Source organism: Artemia sp. Qi Xiang Cuo, chromosome 1, assembly GCF_049724085.1.
Source record: "Artemia sp. Qi Xiang Cuo chromosome 1, ASM4972408v1, whole genome shotgun sequence".
NCBI classification, from domain to species: domain Eukaryota; kingdom Metazoa; phylum Arthropoda; class Branchiopoda; order Anostraca; family Artemiidae; genus Artemia; species Artemia sp. Qi Xiang Cuo.
This window is the reverse complement of record NC_142794.1, coordinates 53841718-53860911: the sequence shown is the minus strand read 5'-3', so window position 1 is coordinate 53860911 and position 19194 is coordinate 53841718. Positions and strand designations below refer to the sequence as shown.

At 34.8% G+C, this 19194-nt stretch overlaps 1 protein-coding gene across 5 annotated transcripts in view; it reads right to left on the bottom strand.

Moving 5' to 3' along the window:
- Positions 1 to 18974, bottom strand: part of LOC148956480 (deoxynucleoside kinase-like) — a 45553-nt gene extending 26579 nt beyond the window's left edge. The window contains exon 1 of one of the 5 annotated variants that reach the window (XM_089095510.1): positions 18963 to 18974. The gene's annotated coding sequence lies outside the window, so the exon portion shown is untranslated. Of the gene's footprint in view, positions 1 to 18533; positions 18669 to 18715; positions 18738 to 18919; positions 18943 to 18962 lie in introns of those variants that run through there. The other 4 variants (XM_089095501.1, XM_089095493.1, XM_089095475.1 and 1 more) reach the window with 4 other exon arrangements.
- Between the last annotated feature and the right edge of the window lie 220 nt (positions 18975 to 19194).

Here is a 19194-nt window from a genome sequence, read left to right as displayed (position 1 = left end):
CACCACTTTTTAGGACCTGCAGCTTTAAGTTACGACGCTCACCAATCAGGTTCCAGGTTGTCTCTGATAACCATTGGTCTTTTGGTCTCTTGGCATACCTAAGCGTAGGGGCAGCCATCTGATTGTAAGCCTCTTTGATGATGTTCCAGGTTGACTCAGTGTCAACATCTAAGAGAAGGGCTTCAAATTTGTAAGAGAGTGTAACGACGAACTCATTTTGAACTGTCTCAGCGGACAGCTTCGAGGAGTCAAAGGTTGGATTTTCTTTGGACCCTTATCTTCGGTGTGGCCTTTAGGTTCAACGCTATTCTCACTACCATTAGAGCATGATCAGACGCCTCGTCAGCACCTCTGAAAGCTCTCACATCTTGCAGACTGGACTTCCAAGAATATTTATGGGTAGTTTTATGTACAAACATGGTGTCCCCAATTACTAGGTCATTTGTAAGATAAAAGTCCACTAGCACCGTTTTGTTTTCATTTATCTCCCCGAGTCCTTCACTTCCAAGGACCTGTGGGCAATAAGATCTATCATTCCCCGCTTTGGCATTGAAGTCACCAGCAAAACAAATTAAATAATGACTGGAAATGTCTTTTGTCACTGCTTGAAGAGTGTTGTAGAAGCTATCTTTCACTGCGTTGTCTGCGTCGTTTGTAGGTGAGTAGCATGCTACTACGGTTAGCTTTGCGTTGTTACCCACAAATCAAGCTGTGATGATCCTTTCGTTAATGGGGTCCAATTTGTCAATGCTTTTGAGGCTGTTTCGGAGAGCATTATGGCCACACCCGCTACTTTCTTCTTCTCGTGGCCACTGTGCAGGATAGTATTCCCCTTATTCAGGTTTTGTTTGCCTGCTCCAGTCCTATGGACCTCCGAGAGTGCTGGTATATCCAGACCATAATTATGCATTTCTCTCATAGCCTGTTCAGTTTTCGACAGCTGGGCCATGGTTCTGACATTCCAAAAACCAAGTTTTATGGGGCAATTTGCTTTCAAAAATCGTTTACGGGGGTGTTCCAATGTTGTCAACGTCGGGTAATCCGGGGACAGTCCATGGTCATTATTCAATTGGGCAATCATAACACAAACAAAGAAACTTTGGCTCTTTTTGGATGTTTTTATAGCATAAATATTTCCAAAGGCAGGTTGCTAGACCACCGCAAATACCTCCTCCTTTATCCAGGCTTGGGACTGGCTGAAATTACTTACAGGCGGAGTTTGGCACCTTCAAAAGACTAGTAAATTTTTTTTTTTTTCCTGACTAAACTCTACTTTATAATTTGTATTTATTTATTTTTCGTTTTCTTCCCCTTTTTGCTCTTCTTTCAGTGACTGTGAGTATACGCGTTATTTTTATTATTTTTTTGTTTTGTCTTATTCACAGCCTTTCTTGTGGCTTATTTTTGTGTTTTGAATGGTTGGCAATAGTTTTTCATTTAATTGTTTTTCTTTTCTTTTTTTCTCTATAGTCTGATTGTAGCCAGTAGATTGTAGAAGAGTATGAAGATTACCTTTTTGATTTGAGAATAATATGCAGAGATATGAATTATGCTTGATGTTTGATTTTTTTTTCTTTTTGTACTGTTTTCTGTTCTTCTTTTTTTTTATCTCAGTAATTAATTGGCTATTGTTTTCTGAGTTTGTGATCTGTATATACTCCCCTAATTACAGGCCAAGGAGCCTTTGGGGGGAGTAGCACAGTTTATTATTGCATGTGCATTGATAATGAATAAAATCTCATCTTACTGTACAGAAGTGATGCCAAATTAAACAAAAAAATAAATAAATAGAGCAACAATTAAAAAATGCTTTACTTTTATACGGTTAAAGAACCCTTAAATGTTTAATTTTACCATACCAAAACTCTTATATTGTTTTGTGTTTTCAGTAAAGCGCTAGTTTTCTGTAATCCTACAATCATAGGGAAATATCACTAGTTGATTTATTTGCACTAGTTTTATTGATATATGTTAGATAGGCTGTGAAGTAATAATATTTGTTCGTTTTAAGTTTCAACTTTGCTCTTTACTTCCCTCAAAAAACTTTTTGAATTAATCTCTGCTCGTTTTTGATTAAAATTAAATAAAAAAAAGTTTTTTTAACTGAAAGTAAGAAACAACGTTAAAACTTAAAACGAACAGAAATTATTCCGTATATGGAAGGGGCTGTCCCCTCCTCAACGCCTCGCTCTTTACGCTAAAGTTTTTTATTGTTTAAAAAAAAATAGAGTTGTGGGAAAGTCAAACTTTAGCGTAAAGAACGAGGCGTTGAGGAGGGCGCCCTTCCATATACGGATAATTTCTGTTCGTTTTAAGTTTTAACATCGTTCCTTACTTTCAGTTAAAAACTTGTTTTTTTATTTAATTTTTGAACGTTTTTGAATTAATACAGATTTTGATTTTGGCTCACCGTACATGAATAACAAAAACAAAATTTGCATATTAATTTTACTTGTATTTGGTTAAATGGCTTCTCTTGAAAGTTGTTTAATTTTATTTAAGAACATGTTAGTTAGTAATAAATATACGTAGCTCACAAATTAACTTACATAACAAAATTCTATATTCATATATTTTAATGCGTATAGCAGGAGGTCCGCCCCCTAGTAAATACCTAACTCTTTACTCTAAAGTTCGAATTTTGTTCCAATTCTTTAAAAATTACCGCTTAATCACAAAGGCCGTTATTTAGAATGGATAGCTCTTATGAAAGTACTAAAAATCTTTGGCTTAAAGAGCGAGGTATTGACTTGGAGGTGGACCCAATCATATACGTAATATTTTCTGTTCGTTTTAAGTTTCGATGTTGCTTCTTACTTTAAGTTGAAAAACTAGTTGTTTTTTTTATTTAATTTCTGATTTTTTTTTAAATAATGCTGGCAAGTCCGGCGCCCCCTTCATAGCAATGTCCCTTCCCCCATGAAAACTTCCTTCATGGACAGATCCTCCCACATAACCCCCGACCCACCCAGCCCCCACTACCAGAAAAAAATCCCTCCTGAAAACTTCTATATACTTTCCAATAACCAATACTATATGTTAACATTGGGTAAAGTTCATAACTTTCAGCCCTCCCCCCGGAGAATTCGGGGGACTAAGTCATCCTAAAAGACATAGTTATCACATTTTCGACCATGCTGAACAAAATGGCAATCTCAAAACTTTGATTGGGTGACTTTGGGAAAAGAATGAGCATGGGAGGGGGCCTAGTTGCCCTCCATTTTTTTGGTCACTTAAAAAGGGCAATATAAATTTTAATTTCCTTTCCAATGAGCCCTCCAACGATATTCTAGGACCATTAGGGCGAAACTATAACCCCTGGAAAAAAAAAAAAAAAAAAAAAAAAAAAAAACAAACAAACAAAAATAAACACGCATCTTTCTTCTGGCAAGAAATGCAAAATTCCACATTTTTGTAGGTAGGAGCTTGAAACCTCTACAGTAGAGTTTTCTGATACGCTGAATATGATGGTGTGATTTTCATTAAGGTTCTATTACTTTTAGGGGGTTTTTCCCCCTTTTTTCGAAAATCAGCCAAATTTTCTCAGGCGCGTAACTTTTGATGGGTAGGATTAAACTTGATGAAACTTATATATTTAAAATCAGCATTAAAATCTGAGTCCTTGTATGTATCTATTGGTATCAAAATCCCGTTTTCTAGAGTTTTGGTTACCATTGAGCCGGGTCTCTCCTTACTTACAGTTTGTTACCACGAACTGTTTGATTTAGTTTAGAAACAACACTGCCATGATTATTTTTTGTTTCACGGAATAACTTCTGTTCGATTTAGTATTGCTCCTTAGTTTCAGTTCAAAACTTTTTTTTTTTTATATAGTTTCTAATCACCTCCTATCTAGGGAAAAATAGTGTTGTTTCTTTATGTTTTTTTTTTTTTAAGAAGAAATAGACGTTTAATTCTTTGTTTTAAAAATTAAATTTAGGAGCACTTAAGAAAGTAGCTCAAGGCGAGTAGCTCCGACACAAAAGGTTAACTAAGTGGACAGGTTTGCATATTGACATGCTTGTAGAAAATCTTGCTAGCTCAACAGAAACGTGCCTTTAGGATTAGGAAGTTATTTGACCTGTCCCTAAATAGAAAAGCCATTCATTACTTAGAGATGAACCGAAATCTTTAAAAAAGATTGTTTCTTGTGTAGGTACGGTAAATGGTATTATAAACTAAATTTGTTTTCATTTCAAAAATTTTGGGGAGAATTACCTGAATTCTCCTACAGAACTGTTTTCATTTGTTTTTCTTCCTCTTTGGATGCACAATCCTGTGTATGGAGATTATATTACAACAGAATTGTCAAGTAAATAATTTGAATAAGTAAGTATAACAATAAGTAATTCTTCTTTTAATATACAACTTTGAGTGGTTCCAGAACCACATGCCTCCAACTACTAAGTGGCAAGGGGTTGGGGTCAGGAGCACAATTTCCTATGGGACAGAGGGAGCAACTTCCTCTCCCAGACCACAGTTTTCCCCCAGACCCCAGTCCCCCCCTCCATATGAAATTTAGTTTCTCCAAAAATGTTGTCAAAATTAAGATAAGCCTGCATAATTCAGGCATCCACTGAAACAGGTCAGTTTTCTTTAATATATCTTTACCTTTTTTATTGCTATATGACCCGTTTTTAAGTTTTCTCTGTCATTTTCACTTGATTTGGGAAAACTGGCTCCAGATTTTACCCCCCCCCCCACACACAGGATTTTGAAGAAAAAAAAACCATACATTGTGGTATGGATTTAGTGATATACTAAGAATATCGTTGCAAACCATGAACTGGATAACCTCAATTCTCTTTTGAATCAAAATGCTTGACAAAACAACCTTCCCAGAACATGCTTTAAAAAATGAGTGTATCACATTTATAAAAACAGTGAAATTATCTAAAAATGATCAGAGGCAACGGTATAGCGTTGCCTATAGTAAAGGCCATACTGCTCCAATGTTTTATTATTATCATTTTTTTCCAGAGGCACTTCATATGGAAGGGGTCGTCGTAGAAACTTCAAAGGGGGCTCATTCAACTGGAAATCGAGAGTTCTAGTGCCCTTTTTAAGAGTCAAAAATGATCGGGAAGCAACTAGCCCCCCCCCCCCACGTCCATCAGTCCCCGAAACACATCCAATCAAAATATTGAGATGGCCATTTTGTTCAGCATAGTTGATTTCCAGATAGAAAATATATTTTTGAGGAGGTCACTCCCCCACAACCCTCAGGGCAAGGGTTTTAAGTTATGCCCTGGGGACATATAAGGTTGTTATAGAAGGCATTGTCGTAGAAACTTTAAAACGGGCTCATTCGATTGGAAATTAAAGGGCTAGTGCCCTTTTTAATAGTCGAAAGTGATTGGAGGGCAACTAGCCCCCCCCCACGCCCATCACTTCCCCAAACACATCCAAATAAAATTTTGAGATAGCCATTTTGTTCAGCATAGTTGATTTCCAGATAGAAAATATTTTTTTGAGGAGGAAATTCCCCCACAACCCCAAGGCAAGGGTTTTAAGTTATACCCTGGGGGCATATAAGGTTTTTATAGAAGGTGGTGTCGTAAAAACTTCAAAAAAGGCTCATTCGATTGGAAATTCAAAGGGCTAGTGCCCCTTTTCCCCACCCCTCCCTTTGAACTAATTCTGTTTATACCTGAAGGCCCAATGAGAGTTAGAATGGTTTGGTATTAACACACACCTATTAGGCATCTGCTCTCCTCCCTAACAAGGAAAGAAACAGAGTGTAAGGCAGTGGCGGATCCAGGGGAGCGGCGAGGGGGGCACCCCCCCCTAACGTTGTCTAAAGTAATGTAATTTATTTAATTAACGCAAGTTTGCTTTAATTAACCTTGCTCCTGACACAAGTTTATCGGGTCAACATAATTTGCGCCCCCCCCCCTAAAAAATCCTGGATCCGCACCTGGTGTAAGGACACTAAAAATTTTAATATGTTATTCAATGAACCCCGTTCCAAAGTTTATGCGACCACCTCTTTCACATAAAGTGCCCCGAGGAAAATAAATAAGTATTAAGTTCTTGAACCCTTATGGCTCTTTACTCAGGTAATGTTTTAGATTTATTTCTCACCTAAAAAGTTGAATAAAAAATTCTGTTTCCATGTTTATGAATATTCAAAATTATCTGACAATAATATGTTTGAAGGACGTATTCCACAACCAGAATATTTCTACGGTGGGATCTTTAATGCGGGGGATTTATACGCAGGAAAAGAAAATGTTCTTTGAGGGGGGAGGAATTTCCCAGGGGTGGTTTTTCCAAATGTGAATAATTCAGGGAGGGGACGACTAAACCCATTGAATAATATTCTAAATTTTACATCTGAAAGTAACGGGAATAATGAGTCAACGAAAATGTCAGAGATAGCACTTCAGGTTCCTTTAGACGATTTTGTTCGTGTCTTTTGAAAAAAGACATTTTCAAAAGACAGATTAATTTCATTTGTTTTACTTTCTCTGTGGCTGCTCAATTATGCATGTGAGGGGGGAGACTCCCCCCACCACTGTCTCCGCTAAGGTTTCAGTTTTATCTCAAGGCTTAAAAATGAACGCAATACGATAAAAGTATAACTCAAAATAACATTTATAGAATAAGAAATGCAAATAACGAGGGAAAATTAATCAAAGTTCTTTATTATGAGTTGAGACTCACCCAAATAATGGCCCAGGAAGCTCACCATTCCAAAATCTATGAAATCAATCTTGCAATAACTGAAAATATAAAGTATTTTGAGTAGTTTAACGTCTTCCACAACTCAAACGGTCCCATATTCTACAGCCCAATGAGTCCATCTAATCTCGTAAATCGAGAACGGAGGAGATAAGTGAAGTTCCGCCCCGTATTGGATGAGTCTCCAACCTCCCCCTTCCCCTCTCCTACAGTCTACGCTAAAGTTTTCTTCCTTCTGCCAACTACGCCGCCCCCACCCCACAAGTAATAATATAAATGAATAAATAGATTTTAAAGCAAGTAATGCTTAGATTGAATATTAAAATCAAGCTTAAAACGAAAAAAAATAGTTTGCTATTAAAGTATATATTAAACTTAAAACGATCAGAAATTAAATAAACAATCAATGCGAACAAAAATACAATGTATATTAATTTAAATGAATAAATAAACCTTAAAACAAGTGAAACCTGAATTGAATATGCAAATCAAGTTTGAATCGAATAAAAATAGCTACACACATGAGTTTGGGTATCGTCTCGCTGCAGAAGCCTAAAACCTACTGCGTCATTGGCGCTTTACTGAAAACAAATTATTTTACAAATGTTTTCTTTTGTACTTAATATTGTAGATAAATATTAAAATTAAAGTAAAATTTTGAACTGATGAGCTTTCAGCAATTAATATCACTATACATCAAATATTCAGTTTATTTTATTAGTTCTTTCCAAGATTGGTCAAGACAATTATAGTTTCACAACAAACACAATTTGGATACTGCCCCCTTCTTTAGCTGCAAAAACCTAAGGCCTTCTGCGTCATTGGCGCTTCACTGAAATCGAATTACTCTTATATTACAAATTTATTCTTTTCCAGTTCTTACAGCATTGAAAATGAAAATATAAATTACAGTGAAAAAAATTCTTGAACTGATGGATCTTTCAACAATTAATATCATTATATATCTAATATTCAATTCGATTTTGTTTATACTTTCCAAGACTGTTCAAGACTCATATAGTTCTCAGTAAAGCGCCAATGACGCAGTAGGTTTTAGGCTTCTGCAGCGAGGCGATACCCAAACTCATGTGTGTAGCTATTTTTATTCGATTCAAACTTGATTTGCATATTCAATTTAAGTTTTACTCGTTTTAAGATTTATTTATTCATTTACATTAATATATATTGTATTTTTGTTCGCATTGATTGTTTATTTAATTTCTGTTCTTTTTAAGTTTCATTTATACTTTAATAGCAAACTATTTTTTTTCGTCTTAAGCTTGATTTTCATATTCAATCTAAGCATTACTTGCTTTAAAATCTATTTATTCATTTATATCATTACTTGTTCTTTGTTTTTTGCTATGATTGTTTATTTAATTTCTGTTCGTTTTGGGTTTCATTTATTCTTTAATAGTAATTTCTGGTCGTTTTGAGTTTGAATTTTAACAGGTATTCATATATACTGATCTTAAGTTTAAAATTGCCTTTAATTTTCTTTGAAAAACTTATTTTTCGGAAAGTTTTTTTAATTAATCACATAGAAAGGGACAAAACCATGATTGAAAAAAAAAAAAAAATAAGGCATCAAACCCAAGACACCCTAATTTGAAGTCTAATGCTGTACTAACAAAACCACACCTCTAATAATCTGATTTGATATATTGGTTTCTAAACCTTATTTGCGTAGCTTATTAAGAGGGCTTGGAGGAGGAACATACGGGAGGTGTTCATGCAAACCTCCAGTTAAGGGTTTTGGACCACAATTATTAAAATGATGATATCATTTTATACTTCCAAGCTTTTCAAACAGTTTGTGGTAATGAACTGTAAGTAAGACGTGACCTGGCTGAATAGTAACTGAAACTCTAAAAAACGGAAATTTGATATCAATAGATACATCAAAAGTATCAGATTTTTATGCTGATTTTATATATACAAATTTCATCAAGTTTAGTTCTACCCATCAAAAGTTAAAAGCCTGAAAAAATATGCCTTATTTTCAAAAAAAGGGGAAAACACCCCGTAAAAGTCATAGAATCTTAATGAAAATCACACCATTAGATACAGTATATCAGAGAACCTTTCTGTAGAGGTTTCAAGCCCCTATCTGCAAAAATGTGGAATTTTGTATTTTTTTTGCCAGAAGATAGAACACAGATGTGTATTTATTTGTTTTTTCCTTTTCCCAGGGGTGATTGTATTGACCCAGTGGTTCTAGAATGTCGCGAGAGGGCTCGTTCAAACGGAAATTAAAAGTTATAGTGCCCTTTTTAAGTGACCAACAAAATTGGAGGGAAACTAGTATCACTTTTTTAGAAAAAAGACTACATTTCCATGTACAAGCTACGCTCACTATTCTACCAACAGAGACTCTTGACCATTTTCCAGTAGCCACAGTAAAAATCACCACTTCATTTCTCGAGGGTGTACCAAATAATGAACAAGTATCACTTTGTTATTGTATTTTGGGTTTTCTTTTTTTCTGCAGCTAGCTAAAGTAAAGAAAGAATAGTAAAGCTTATAACAACTGAATATTACTAGAAGACTAAAAGTTTGTAATAAAACCTTATTACTTTCCTGGTAACAAGCATCATTCATTTATACAGAAAAAGTTACCCTGGATGAGGTTCAAACTCAACACCTTGGAATTACAAGGCCTACACTCTACTGACAGAGCCATCAACACTTGTATATTATGAAAGAATATACAGTTTGAGATAATATCAAAAGAGTTACACAAAGGACCAATACAGTTCATTATAAATGGGGCCTATGCTAGTTTCATCAGATATAGCTGAAAACCTAGTAAATAACAAAACACAGAACATAGTAACTAAAAGTTAAGATAATTACATAAAAGACCTATGTAAAATCAATCCAATGAATTTGTTAGTAGATTTTATTTATATGTTGGCAATATTTGCATTATCTACTTAAGAAGTGACATAAAAAGTTCTTTTTTTTCAGAGCGTAATTTGATTTGAGGTAGGGGGCAACTGCCCCCTCCAGACCCCAGTTTGCCCCCCCCAGCTGAAATTTAGTTTATTCAAAAATATTTTCAAAACTAAGATAAGACTGCATAATTCAGAGAAACAGGCCAGTTTTCTTTAGTAATTCTTTGCATTTATGGTACTATAAGGCTTTTTCATATTTCTTACTAAAATTTTCACTTGATCAGGGAAAGTTTGGTCCACCTTTTTTAAAACCATTTGGAACTAGCTGATTGTGGAATTTATAGGAAGGAAGGACATATTTATGAGCAATATCTTTTATATGAGCTACTAAAAATTTGTCTATGATACAGGCAATACCAAAATGCCCAATAACAATATGCCCATTCCAATACGTGTGATATCAATATGTCTGATACCAATACAGCATACAGCCCTTTCCCCAGGGACTATGGTGGGTCATATCCTAACTAAAACCATAGATACTGGACCTTTGAACTATGCTGAACAAAATAGTTATCTCAAAATTTAGGTTGGATGACTTTGGGGGGAGGGGGCCTGTAGGGAGGAAGGGCTAGTTGCCCTCCAATCTTTTTGGTCACTTAAAAATGGCACTTACAAATTTAATTCCCTTTCAAATGAGCTATTATACATCTCTCTATGATTCTCTGGCCACCCCCTAGCCCTGCTAGAAAAAAAAAAGAACAAAAAAAGGGAGACAAAAAAGGGACAAAAAAGGGATGAGTGCTACCAATGTAAAAAAGCAATTTTCTTTGTTGTTCAAGGAGGAGGACTGTAATTTCCCAGTAAAAGGTTTTCGACCATGTTGATTCCAATGGCGTACTTTTTATTTGGATCTGTCGCCATTTTCGAGTGGTTTCAGGTTTTTTTTCGACATCACCATAAATTTCTTTTCGCTATAAACTTTTATTTTTATGACAAACCGAAGTACTAGTCACCATTCCTGAATCAGTGTCGGGTAGCAATTTTTTTTTCACTAGGTAGCTTTTTTTCTAAACGTGGTTTTTAACTTATGGTTACTATGGGATGTGGTTTGCTCTTTACTATGTTGCAGCTACTGCTGCAACCATGATTCATACTATAATTAGATAGGTCAAAATGGTTGTAGTTTGGTCATGGAATATGGTAGAGGGGGATCCACTCCAGGAAGCATTTATTTGTTTTAATTTTCATTTCCAGTATTTAATTAATTCTCTTATTTGTCATTGAAATGCCAAATAAATGTGATAATGTCCTATCCCTTTTGTTTTGGATTCACTGCTAATGCATAAATATGGAACTGCATCTATGTACAATACCATGCTGACTTCTCTCTATTTTTGCTTTTGTAAATTTTTCTTTTAACAAGCCAAAATAAAACTGACATAAATGTGCCAAGAATTATGACTAAAAGTTGCATTTCACACACCATTAGTGCTACTTGTGGGATATTTGTCTCTACAGAAGTATGCTGTACAAATTGTCTGCTGAGAAAGAAGTGAATTTAAACAAAACATATATATTTTACTCAAAATTTAGAAAATTTTGAGTGCATGTCTAAGCAGTACCAACCTCTTTTTTAGTGTTATCAATTTTATCATGCAGCACTAGAAAACCATGCTCTGCTTGTGAAGGAAATTATAGACATAAAAACAATATTCAGTGTGACCCCCTCTGGAAATGTATACCCTCCATACCCTAAATTAAACAAGAAAAATATGTGTGTAATTTTTATAGAATTTATTTTTTTCCCTTCCAATTGGCATCCCTAGCAATCTTTAACTAATTTATGGTTTCTGTTGCAATAATGCCAAGAATTGGTCAGATTTCCTGGATATTCTTTGTCAAACAATGCCCAGTGGATAAGTTAATAATTCTAACTTTATTTTTTGAAGACTTTCAAATTTAAAATATCGTCACTATTTAAATGCAGGGAATATGTCACAATATGATGTTTCATATTCTGTGGTGATACTTTGACTTATCCAGTATCTTCACTTAGACAGTAATATTATGCTGCCTATGACCTATGATTATGTCAATGAAATAAATCAATTTAATAAAAATTATGAATATTTCAATAAATCACAAATATTATAAGTTTAGTACAACTAATTAAATCCTACCAAGTCAAAATCCATTCAAAATTACAAGTAATTGAATAGCATGATGCCCAGAGCTATTAGAATAGAAATAGGTTCAATTATGAGATTGAGCATCCTGTGCTGGGCATGGAGGTTGGGGAAAGTAGAGGGGGATACATACTGTAGCATTAGTGGTGAATCCAGCTGAAAAAAACTGAGGGTGTATAGTATTCACCTTTGCCCACCTGAAAGCTTATTTACTTTATACTGCTGGCATCTGCAGCAGCTCACTGTTGACAATCATAGGCAGCGCGCTAGCGCTGCCTAAGTAAAGAACAATGTGGGCACAATGTGTTTTCAATTTTTTTCTTCACCCGGGCACTTTGTATCAAAGGAGTTGTCATAGAAACTTCAAAAAGGGCTCATTCAATTGGAAATTGGGAGTGGCTAGTGCCCTTTTTAATAGTTGAAAGTGATTGGAGGGCAACTAGCCCCCCCCCCCCCCCCCTCATTCCCCCAAAAAAATCCAAACAAAATTTTTAGACAGCCATTTTGTTCTGTATAGTTGATTTCCAGATAGAAAATATGTTTTTCAGGAGGACACTCCCCCACAACCCTCAGCGCAAGGGTTTTAAGTTATGCCCTGGGGGCATATAAGGTTTTTATAGAAGGATTTGTCGTAGAAACTTCAAAACAGGCTCATTTGATTGGAAATTCAAAAGGCTAGTACCCTATTTAATATTCAAAAGTGATTGGAGGGCAACTAGCTTCCCCATGCTCATCAGTCCCCCAAATACATCCAATCAAAATTTTGAGATAGCCATTTTGTTCAGCATAGTTGATTTCCAGATAGAAAATACGTTTTTGAGGAGGACACTCCCCAACAATTCTCGGCGCAAGAGCTGTAAATTATGCCCTGGGGGCATATAAGGTTTTTATAGAAGGCGTTGTTGCAGAAACTTCAAAACAGGCTCATTTGATTGGAAATTCAAAGGACTAGTACTCTTTTTAATAGTGGAAAGTGAGTAGAGGGCAACTAGCCCCCCTCCCTCACACCCATCATTCCCCTGAACACATCCAATCAAAATTTTGAGATACCCATTTTGTTCAACATAGTTTTAAGTTCTGGAAATTAGGTCTTTGAGTATGATAACCTCCTCACAGCCCTCAGGACAAGGGTTGAAAGTTATGCCCTGGGGGCATATAAGGTTTTATATAGAACATGTTGTTGTATAGACTACGAAAAGGGCTCATTTGATTAGAAACTGATATGGCTTGTGCCCTTTTTAATAGCCAAAAGTAATTGGAAGGCAACTAACACCCCTTCCGTGCCGACTATTTTCCCAAACACACCAAATCAAAATTTTGAGATAACCATTTTGTTCCACCCAGTTAAAGTTCAGGAAATTATGCCTTTGAGCAGGACACTCCCCCCACAGTCTTCAGAGCAAGGAGTTATGCCCTGGGGGCATATAAGTTTTTATTGAAATCCTTGTCTTAGAAACTTGAAAAAGGGCTCATTCAATTGGAAATTCAAAGGTCTAGTGCCCTTTTTAATAGTCAAAAGTGATTTGAGGGCAACCAGCCCCCCTCTCGCCCACCTTCTCCCCAAACACATCCAATAAAAATTTTAAGATAGCCATTTTATTCAGTGTTTTGGATTTCCTGATAGAAATTATGTTTTTGAGGAGGACACTCCCCCACAGCCCTCAGGGCTAGGGTTGTAAGTTAGGCCCTGGGGGAATATAAGGCTTTTACTGAATGTGTCATTGTAGAAACTTCAAAAATGACTAATTTGATTGGAAATTGAAATGGCTAGTATCCTTTTTAATAGTCAAAAGTGATTGGTAGGCAACAAACACCCCTTCCACGCCCACCATTTCCCCAAACATATCTGATCAAAATTTCTTGATAGCCATTTTGTTCCACAAAGTTTAAAGTCCAGGAAATTATACCTTTGAGCAGGACACACTCCCCATAGTCTTCAGGGCAAGGGTTGTAAGTTATGCCCCGGGGGCATATATGGTTTTGACTGAAATGGGAAACTAACCCCCCTCTCACGCCCATCATTTCCCCAAACACATCCAATCAAAATTTCGAGATATCTTTGTTATTCGACATAGTCGAAAGTTCAGGAAATTTGGCCTTTTAGGATAAAAACCCCATCAGAGCTATCAGTGCCAGTGTTTGAATTTGTGCCCTGGGGACATATAAGGTTTATATAGAAAGTTGTTGTAGAAATTTCAAAAGGGGCTCATATGATCGGAAATTAAATTGCCCTTTTTAATAGTCGAAAGTGAGTGGAGAGTAATTAACACCCCTCTCACGCCCTCCATTTCCCCAAACACATTCAATCAAAGCTTAGAGATAGCCATTTTGTTCAACGTAGTTGAAAGTTCTTGAAATTATGTATTTAAGGATGACAAACCCCCAAGAGTCCCCAGGGCAAAGGTTGTAAGTTATCCCCAGGGGGCATATAAGGTTTTTAATGATAGAGTTGTCGTAGAAACTTCAAAAGGGCTCATTTGATTGGAAATTGAAAGGGCTAATGCCTTTTTTAATAGTTGAAAGTGATTGGAGAAAGACTAACACCCCTCTTACGCCCACCATTTTCTCAGACAAATCCAATCAAAATTTTGAGATAACTATTTTGTTTAATCTGGTTGAAATTGCTGGAAATTAGTTCTTAGAGGATGACAACCACCCTCACAGCCCTTAGGGTAAGGGTTGTAATTTATGCCCTGGGGGCATATAAGGTGTTTATAGGAAGTGTTGTCGTAGAAACTTGAAAAATGCTCATTTGATTGGAATTCGAAAGGCCTAGTGCCCTTTTTATTAGTCGAAAGTAATTCGAAGGCTTGACATTTTTATAGTAAAGATCAATGTGGATATAATGTATTATTTTTTTGTTGTTGTTTAGACCAGGGCCATTTGTATCAAAGTAGTTGTCGTAGGAACTTTGAAAAGGGCTCATTTGATTGAAAATAGAAAGGGCTGATGCCCTTTTTAATAGTCAAAAGTGATTGGAGGGAAACTAATTCCCCCCCCCCCCACACCCGCCCTCCCATTTGATTTTATGTTTAAAACTAAATGTTGCCATGAGATTAAATCAAAATGCACTGTGTTAATGCTAATTCCCAATAAGGCATCTCAGCAGTATCCCAAGAACAACTGAGGGTATTATGTTCAAACTTCTGGAGCTGCTTCTGCTCTTAAAATTTAACCAAATCAAAATAGTTATGAAACTAAATTAAACACTACTATTTTTGTCCAGATTTTTAAGAGGGTGAATGTTGTTAAAAATTGCTGAAAATTTTTCTCAGGCATACAAATAGCAGGCCAAACTATAAATTCTTAAAAAAACGAAAAGATTTAAAGCATTATTTTCTTTTTCTCTGAAAAGACTATAAAATGAACAGAAATTAATTAAAAAAAACTTTTTCCACAGAATAAGTTTTTCAAAAAAAAGTAAAGAACTCCATTAAACCAAAAATTGGCAAAACTAAAATCAAATAATCTACCAAGTGTGAAACTACCACAAATCAGCATTGATAAATAAATAAAACCCAAAACGAACAGAAATTACAATAAATAACCAAGTCAAACTCATAATGAGCAGGAATTAACATAAGTTGGGCTCAAAACCCCTATGCCTTCCCAAGGCCAGAACATAATTTGCACTTTACTGAAGAAAATACAAATGAATGTGCATTGTCAGTTTAATATACATTCACTGATATTTAGTAATCAAAATCTTAATATTATTTGATTTATTAAAGTTATAAAAGTAAAAACATTAATATTTTTTCAGTAAAGTGCAAATTATGTTCTGGCCTTGGGAAGGCATAGGGGTTTTGAGCCCAAATTTTGTTAATTTCTGCTTGTTTTGAGTTTGACTCAGTTATTTATTGTTTTGGGTTTCATTTATTTATTGATGCTGATTTGTGGTAGTTGCATGCTTGGTAGATTATTTGATTTTATTTTTGCTCATCTTTTGTTTAATGGAGTTCTTTACTTTTCTTTGAAAACTTATTTTGTGGAAAAAGTTTTTTTAATTAATTTTAGTAAAAGCCAAGCACCAGCACTTATATGCATGATTGTTTAATGTGTGTTTATTATTTTACATGTATTGAGTAATGTTTATAGATTCACCAAGTAGTGTGTTTGTTAGATAGTTACTTTTCTTCACTTCTGCTTGAACACCATCTACTTCAATAGCACCCCCTCTTCTCCCCCCCCCAATAAAAATTATAAAGGTTTACCAGAATTTCTTATACAGATTCTGGCAAATTCCCCCATGTAAAATATTCCCAGAAAAGTTTACCACCCAGAAACTTCCTCTTCTACAAGAAAATTCTCCCTATGCAAAATCCCCCCTCCAAAAAAGCAATAAATTTCTAGGTGGCACTATAATTTAGCTAGGATGAAAGTGAAAACATCATTCAATGCCTTTTTTATGCTCTTTTATAATTCAATAATTGCTTCTGTTTCAAATTGCATCTTGAGCCCTTAAAGGGGCCCCAAAGGTATTTTATATGAATTGTAAAATAGCAAAAAAAAAGCATCAAATGATATTTTCAATTTCATCCTAGCAAAATTATATTGCCCAGTGCAAATTTACCATGAACTTTACCTCCCTCCCCCCCCCGGCTGATGTGGAAATATATACCCTGAATTGGGTAAATTGTTTGTTATTCATATTATTGACTTACAAATAAAGTAAACATACCACTTGATACCCTTTTTTATGCTCTTTCCAAATATAATAATCATTTTTGTCAGAAATAAATTTTACCCCCACCCCTATATAACAATTCAGGGTATATATTTGCACATTAGTGGGGGGGGGTAAATTTTATTTCTGATATAAATGAGAGGCAAGTTTAAACTTTTCCCCAACCCCCAAATATGCAAATATATATACTTAATTGATATATATATATAAGGGTGGAGGTGAAATTTATTTCTGACAAAAATGATTATTATTTTTGGAAAGAGCATAAAAAATGGCATTGAGTGGTAGGTTTACTTTATTCATTAGTTAATAATATGAACAACAAAAAATTTACCCTGAATTGTTGATGGCAAAGTTTTGAATTGCAAAATTCAGCACTATTTTTGTCAACAGCATTTGAAAAACTTGAAACAGTAGGAAAATGGTTTATATTTTAGTTGCCTAATAAATCAGATTTGAATTGTTATAAATAAGTATTTTTGGAATATATTACTCTTGAACAACTTATTTATAAACTAGTGATATGTTTTTAACCACTTTTCAATAACTTAACTTGTGTTGATAACTTATTTGTGTGGTTACAAAAATGAAATACCTTTGGGGCCTCTTTAAGGGCTCAATGCAATTTACAACAGAAGCATTTATTGAATTATGAAAGAGCATAAAAAAGGGCATCAAATGATGTTTTCACTTTCATCCTAGCTAAAATATAGGGTAACTTTTTTGTTATTCATATTATTGACTTATGCTTGTGCCACATTATTGTCACACTTGTCAATCAAATCAAAATTATGCACAACTACAGCACCAATTATGTTTGTCATTCATTATTTCTCAAGTTGAACATGTTCAACTTTCAAACATATATTTCTTGACTGACCAATCAGAGTAAAGGTTTAAGGCATAATTTTTAAAACTAGAAAAGATAGAAACTTAGAACAGCAGTTTTTCTATCTGGGAGAGGAATCTGAGAAAAGTTAAGAAGACTTAGTATTAGTAGAGAACAGTTGGACACAAATTACTGTTGGTGCAAACTCATTCAACTAATTTCTGGCAATTTTAATGTTTTGCTTTTTAAATACAAGTGTGATGCAAAAGTCAAGATAATTGCCTCATCATTCATGAAATTTTGCTTTCCTTTTCAATAGATGTGATTATGATGTGGCATGGGCATTACAAATAAAGTAAACATACCACTCAATGCCTTTTTTATGCTATTTCTGGTAAAATTCTACTTTAGTTACTTTTACCTATCTTGGAAAGGGGTGAAGTTAGGAAAATGAAACTTTCAGGGATGGGTCTACAGGCTAAAATATGTCCTGGGAAGGTACTTTGAAGTACTTATTTCCTCTCCTTCTCTCTCTAGAGGATCCTGAAATTTGACTACATGACAGGTCTATTACCTATTGAAATTTTGACAAAACAACATTTTACCTTAATTTTCAGTTATAAGATTCTTTTTCTCTGGCTTTAGTTCTGAAAATGTAATTCTGTTATTTGAGTAGTATTTTAAGTCATATCAATGTTAATTTTCAAAATTTAGGAAATGTATTTGCATATCTTTAAAACTATAAATCAGGATTGAGCAAAGTTGTGAAGCTGAAAAACAATTTTCTTGGACTTCATTTTAAGCAGAAGATTTATTTTGCAAGGTTTCACATTTATAATACACAGATTTTTAAAGGTCACCAAAGCTCAGGGCCCTCTCGAGGGAGAGGTAGTAGAGGTAGGTACTTCAAAATACTTTCCCGTGACATAGGCTACTTTAACCTGTACATCTATCCCTGAAAGTTTCATTTTCCTAATCAAACTCCTTTCCAAGATAGCCAAAAGTAGCTAAAGTAGAATTTTACCCTATTTCCAAATATAACAATCATTTTTGTTGGAAATGAATTTTATAAGCAAATAATATGATTTATAAAAAAATTTACCAATTATAGTGCCACCTAGAAATTAACTAAAAAAGCAAGGGGTCATGCCATCCCCAAAGGCATAGTCTAGTTGTGATGGCACACAACATCTTCCCAAGCATAATATATTCTATGCCCTGGATTCACTCCCAAAAGTTTCACTCACCTAGCCTAACTCAAGAACTTTGTAAGCTATCAAAAGCCTACAGTATAGAATTTTAGCTTTAAAGCACGCCTGAACTACTTAATAATTGAAATAGAGGGTTTCTCCTCTCTTCCAGCAAGGATTCAGGAGGCTTCTTAACTACTTAGCCTAATAAAAGAACTGTATTTTACTAATTCAAATACTTGTTATTATTTTGAGGGTTACCGACAGGGTTGCCTCCTGGTGAAAACATAAATCACTAGATTCTTTAAAACAAAATCACTAAATTAGCACATAAATCACTAGATTATTGAATAGAAATCACTAGAATCAACAGAATTGCTATACTATTTATCATTGTAATTTATAATTGTTCCGTTTGTTTACCATATTCTATACAGGCTTACCTACAGGAAAGGGGTAAAATTACCCCTTTCATGTGAAAAATACCTTTAGATTGATGTTTTGTTTTTTCTCAAGCGAAAACTACCTTTGAAATTTTGAAAAATGCTTTTTTGCTTCTTTATGCAGAAAATAGAACAAAATCCCTGCTTGCTCCCTGTATTTTCCGCAATTGGCACCACTGGCTTATACCCCGATTACTGAAAATTGGATATCTGTGATCTAATCGAAATATTTACTTTTTCTTTTTAATTTTCTTTTTCCTTGTCGATTCAAAACC